We start from the raw sequence: 6,722 nt of genomic DNA on the forward strand, positions 1-6,722 counted from the left end.
ATTATCTTTGGTACATATGTATACTGTATATGGCATGTGGAGTTTTGCAGCCTACAAAACCACATCCTCCCTCTATTTTTCCCCCAGTTACACAGAGTATTGGCATAAATGTAGTATGTTTAACCAAAGTTCTCATACTTTTTAAAAAACCAAACAGCAAACTTAAAACTTGGCAATGACACTAACCAGACTAAGACGTATAACTTAATTTATCAGGAAAATGCTCTACACAGTTTCCTACTTGAGGGTTGATAACCAGCAGTAACCAGCACACAGAGTCTTGTGATTTCTGTTATTCTTGGGCACAATTTGAGAACCTAAGTCAGTAGAAGTCTTAGCAATAGTACTGAGGTATTTGTAATCATGAAGGATTCGCTTTTGTGTTCCTACTTGCTCTTATTTATCACAGGTATTAGGTGACTTTGGTCCTATAAAAATTCATAATCCATAATAATTACTTTCTTAAGGAAAATGGAAAGGCTTGTGATTTTTTCATTTTCTATTGGACATGTAAGAGGTATTTATTCATCTGCAGAGAATAAATTTCCAGTATTTTGGATTTTTTGCTCATTTTATTTAGTATCAAGTAGACTATTAAAGAATGTCCTATAGACATTTTTAAATTCCAGTTTTCACCAGGGGAGGAATATATGATATGACTGGAATGGCAAAAAGAAAATAAATCCACCTCAGATTCTTTGATTCCAATGAGAAATGTCTAGCTTTTTAAATCAAGAAGAATAATATTGTTAGCTATCCCTTAGGTTTTTATAGTGGTTTTTCTTTTTTTTAATTCAGGATTTTTTTCCGTCTTGCTTTGTGATTCCTGACCCATGGTCTATAAGTAAGGGAAAAAGGCATTTATGCTACTTATTTATGTCTCATAACTCCTACAAATTGAAACCTTCCCCCCTTCTGAACCTTGTCCCTTTGTCTGAGTCTTTCTCAAAACAGATAGATTCTAGGCCTTCATGGTGTTAAATAACGCTGTAAGGAATTTCAGGGGGTTATCTCCAGCAATCTGTCTTTTGGGGGTTGCAGTGCAAAGGCCAAAGCCCATTACTATAAAGTTCCTCTTGGAAGACTAAGGAGGAAGATACCAATTACGATAAAGGAGCTGTAAAACTTTTAACCTCAACATCATTTTTAACCTCGAAACTGAAAAAAAAAAATGAAAACAGCATTATTTTTTAAAAACCCCTAAAACAATGTATACAGGGTTTTGAAGCATGTAGTAACTTTGATAGCACATAATGAGATGAATAAGAAAGGCTAAGAATGCAAGGTGAAGAGCATTACCATATGTCTATTGAGGATAAAATCATGTGTCTGTCCATTGACTCACTACATTTCATATATTTGCCAAGCGAAAGCAGTGTGTTTCAGTGCTAAACAGAATGGCTTTAACCCATCCCTAGGTTAGATGGGGCTAGGGCGAAGCTCCTCGTTTACTTCTTTACTTTAAAACAACATGGCTGTTACATCTTGAGGGAGATTACTATTTAAACAGTATTTGCACAGAATGTGACTCTGTTTATATATACTGATAAATTTCCTCATGAGTTCTCTAACAGTTTGTCAAATTAGTATTGATCTTTAAATTTAAAATTAGCATGAAGGCACATGACATATATCCAATAGGTAGATCTACATAAGATGTTTGTGTATGGTATTAATAACGACAAAGATTTGGGAAAAGTCCTTATTATGAGTACATCCCAGCCTCAGTGCTTGGTATAATTTAAGGAGAACAAGAGAGTTTTCCATCTGGAGAAAACATAGAAAGTAATGATCTATACCTATATGCATTAATAAGATGAGAATTTTCCTTTTTGCTCTTTGTGATTTGAGATGACACTGCAATACAAGTAGAATTTTTAATTAATCTTTTCTTTTCGATTTAGCAATATTGTACAAATGCTGTTTCCTTTAGATTTTACTGTAAATATTAATCATCATGTCACTTCAAAGACTAGCCTTTTATCATTATATTAAATGACATACAGGCATTGATAATTATAATTATATATCTGTATTTTATTAAAAAATGCTTAAGAAATTATATATTAAAGTGTGTTACTAAACCCTGTTATGGCTTTGGAGGGGAATCATTTGAAGTGTCTATAAATGTTGTTCCAAGAATAGGCCCACACATGCATACTCCAAACACAAATTTTGTAGCTTATGATTACAAGGCATGGGGAAATGGGCCTGGTATTCATTTCTGATGTGTTAAATATAATTTCTTGGTGCCTTGACCATGTCATTGAAGGTGAAGACCTGACAAATGTTGAACACATGAAAATTCAAAAGTGAGAAGAGGAGGGCAGAGTGGGATGTTTTGTTTCAGGTCTGGGGGGGAAGGGCAAGGATATAAGAATGAGCTGCTTGTACCGCTGACCAGTGATGACAGATCACTTTTAGACCCCTTACTCAGAAAACATTCCAAGGGACATTGTGATGAGGTGAGGTTGCTGCTATCACAACCAGTCACATTTTGAAAATTAACACTTGCTTCCATACAAGCTTCCTCCCAGAGGTCACCAGCTTTTCACAAGCAGGGCACCCACTTGCTGACCCCTGATTTCTGGAATGTAGGGGGTCAGGAGACTTTGGTGGCCCCCAGAGAAGGTTGGGGCACAGTGTTGCTGATATAGCAAAGGATCACACTCACTCTATATTAGTGGAATTTTGAGCAAAATGCACCTCACTTTTAAAATGTGAATTCCTCTTGAGACTTCACTCCCTAGATTTAAACCTATTAGCAACTCACACCTTAGTATGAAATAGATAAACAGAAGTTTTAGAGATAGCTGGAGGTTTGATTAAGAGAAGGGAGTAATTTTTGGAGTAGGGAAGTTCTGGGAAAATATGAATGCGAAGGAGAAGGTGCAAGAAAAGTGATCACTAACCAAGCCTGGTGTAAAGCCATTACACCAGCCATTAGATATCTAATTTCATGAGTTTCTTTCAGGAGTCATGGTAGAGTTGGTGGATGCTATGCCAATGCTGTCTTTAATTAGACAGATTTGTAAAGAATCCTTTATTTCAAAGTGTAACTCTGCTGGGTTTCCTCATGGGGAGTTTATTGACTCATCTGCATGGAGATTTTCTTAAGCCTTCCATTGGTAATTAAGTCATCTTATTAAATTATTACCATATTGTGTTTTAATCTCATTGATCATCATTCCTTAAAATATGTGCTCAGATAAATAGTAGGTGAAGTTGAACATGTGAACAGTTAAGTAGACATATGTGATTACGGCCTTCTAGGAGCTTAAAACTTGAAAACAATATCAGTGATGGAAATGAATAAATATATATATGTATATATTTTTTTCAAGTATAGAAACATCCAACAGATGTCTATAAACTTAGTATCCATCTACATGCTGATTGATTTTCAAATGGTGAATTTTCCTTTTTTGGGATTTTGCTATGGTGAGATCATCACTTCCTTGAGAATAGGGAACTTGGTTTCAGACAATGGGTTTCCCAATCATGATTTTGGACAAAACGTAACCACTTTAGATCTCAGTTTTTTTATATGTGAAAGGAGTGTCTGGGATGAGAATCTGTACTATTCCTTTCAGTTTCAAATTCATATGACCTTAGTGCATAAATAATATTCAGCTTGATAGTAGGAAAATAGCTTTATAAAAATATATCTTTGGGAGATATGTACATATATTTGGATATATATATTTCCAAAAGGTATGTTTTTATAAAACTATTTTAGATATATATCTATCTTTATAAAGAACATTACACCACCAGGATTATTTTAAATTTATTGGATTACTTAGAATTTTTTAAAAATGGAACGGTGCTTTATTTAGTTATAATATATAAGACATACGTTTGTATATTAGTATTTGAAGGAAGCCGCCTTAATTATGTATTTGCTACTTTATAGTGAACAGAAAAGGATGTTAATAAAATTTCCTTTTCATGATGCTCTTAATGGCATGGCATAAAATTGTTTCACTTTGGAAATAAGTGAAATAATTATGGCATCTAGTAAAATATTTAGAGATCATTCCAAGCCATTCAAAATTCATTTAAATCTTCACTGAGAAAAAAACCTGAATTTGTCTTTTTGAAGGGTTTTATTCATGCTGAGACTCAGATTAAAAATATTAAAAAGTTGATTACTCTGCAATTCACTGAGTTTACACAAGGCTGGATCAACATACCAATCCTTTGTTCATTTAAAAAATTATATTAATTTTAAAATAATATTTTAAAACTATATTAATTTTAAAATATTTGATAATTTTAAATTTTTAAAATTATATTAATCAGGTCACTAGAATAACTTAATAATAAGCGAAGACATTTTTCTAAATAACAGCTTTATTGAGATATAATTCACAAACCATACAATTCACCTGTTTAAAGTGAACAATTCAGTGGTTTTTAGTGTAATAAGAGTTGTGCAACCATCACCACAATCAATTTTAGAGCATTTTCATCACCCTGCAGAAAACTCCATGCCCATTAAGTCACCCCTTTTCCCTCTACTCTTTCTTTAACCCAAAGTCCTAGGCAACCACTAATCTACTTTCTGTCTATAGATTTGCCTATTTTGGGCTTCTCATGTAAATGGAATCATACAATATGTGGTCATTTGTGACTGGCTTCTTTCACTTAGCATAATGCTTTCAAGGTTCATTCATGTTGTAGCATGTATCGGTACTTAATTTCATTTTCTTGCTGAATAATAGTCCATTGTAGGTATACACTACGTTTTATTTATCCATTCATTGATGGTCATTTGGATTGTTTTCATTTTTTGGCTGTTAAGAATAATGCTGGTAAAAACACTGGCGTACATGTTTTTGTGTGGACATATGTTTTCATTTCTGTTGAGTATATGCCTAGGAATGAAATTGCTGGATCCTGTCGTAATATTTTGTGGAACTTCCAGACTGTCTTCCCAAGCCATTGCACCATTACACATTTTTACCAGCAATGTGTGAAGGTTCTGATTTTTCCATATCCTTACTAACAGTTGTTATTATCAGTCTTTTTGAGTATAGCCATCCTAGTGGGTGTGAGTGATATCTCATTGTGGTTTTGATTTTCATTTCCCTGATGACTGACGATGTTGAGCATCTTTTCCTGTATATCTTCTTTACGGAAATGTCTGTTCAGATCCGTCACCCATCTTTAATTGGGTTGTCCTTTAATTATTGAGGTGTAAGAGTTCTTTATATATTCTGGATACAACTCTCATCAGATATATTTCTTGCAAATATTTTCTCCCATTTGGTGGGCTGTGTTTTAACTTTATTGTTCATGTCCTTTGCCTCACAAAGTTTTTAATTTTGAAGAGACTCAATATATCTATTCTTTCTTTTGTTGCTTGTACTTTTGTTATGTGGGCCAAGACATTTTGATGAACTTTTAAAATCTGCCTTTTCATATTCTTAGTAGAAGTAGTAGTAACAGAACTGCATTTTAGCGTGCTTTTCGGGTGTATAAATTTAATAGTACTTGATAAATTACACCTCCTCCCAACATACCTGAAATGTTGTCCTTGGGTAAATAATTATACATCCTTAAGTGCCTTAAAAGGAAAGTGAAAAGATCCCAAAGCATCATGAAGTTTTTATTACCATAGAAAAAGGCTGGCACATTCAGTATTTATTCAATCAATAAATATTTATTGAGCATCTACATTGGCATTATTTTAGACATTTGAGGTATTGCAGTGAAAAAAAATTTTGGTGTCTTCAAATGCCCTGTAAAAGTTGAAATGCTGGTTTCCTAGGGAAGAAAACTTCATACTGTAACATATCACAGTTGGCAGGAAAAAAGTGTTGCCTCTTGGCTTCTCTGTGAGCTGGTGCCCTCGCCCTTAATATATTACATATTCCAGATGGTCACTGCAAAATGCTTGCTCCTATGCCAAGGTACAACAGGGATGCATTATCGCCTTAATTCTGAGTTTGTTCCGTGGTTTTCTTTGGAAACCCTAACATCATTTAAACGCAATTGTTTCAGTTTGGCTCTGTTTACAGAACTGTAGTAAGATATTTCCCTATTAATAACAGGAAGGGGAAACCTTACTTGTTTAGGGTTTTGGGAAACTCCTGCATATTTTTCTTAAAGGTATTTGGTGAAATGGATTGCAGAGATTTGCAGATTTCTTTTTCTTAATTTGCCTAAATGAATTTCAAGGGAAAATTAGTTGAACCCTATGTTTTTCAAACAATAGAAACTCTTACTCATCAATGATAAAGACAATTTCAAAAGTCATTTCTATCAAGGAATGTTACAAAGTTCCAGTAGTCCCTGGCTTTAGGGACTAAGGAATGAATGAACATCATGGCAGGTCCCTTGCAGCTTCTGCTCGTTTTTTTTTTTTTTTTTCTGAATTTGATGACCTTGGTGTGTGGAGAAGAGAGGAAATAGCAATTGCCTATGTTTAAATGTCTGCTGTCCACTCAATTTTACCTTGGGAGGGCATGATGGGGAGACAGAAATATAAAAATTAGAGCTAGAAGGGCCTGAGTGGTCAAGTAAGAGAGTTGTATGTGGAGAAGCAACTGACCTTCAGAGGTAACAATGTTGACCCATCTACAAGCTTCAGACAAGCTATTCAGAAAATTTCAGTGACAGCCTCCATCAATGACATTAAACACTTTCAAGCTTCCTTGTCTTTCTTCATGGTTTCCCCTCAGCCCTGAATGTCCTTCAAGCCTACATTCTCATTT

The sequence above is a fragment of the Eubalaena glacialis genome, chromosome 12, assembly GCF_028564815.1.
Source record: "Eubalaena glacialis isolate mEubGla1 chromosome 12, mEubGla1.1.hap2.+ XY, whole genome shotgun sequence".
Taxonomy (NCBI): domain Eukaryota; kingdom Metazoa; phylum Chordata; class Mammalia; order Artiodactyla; family Balaenidae; genus Eubalaena; species Eubalaena glacialis.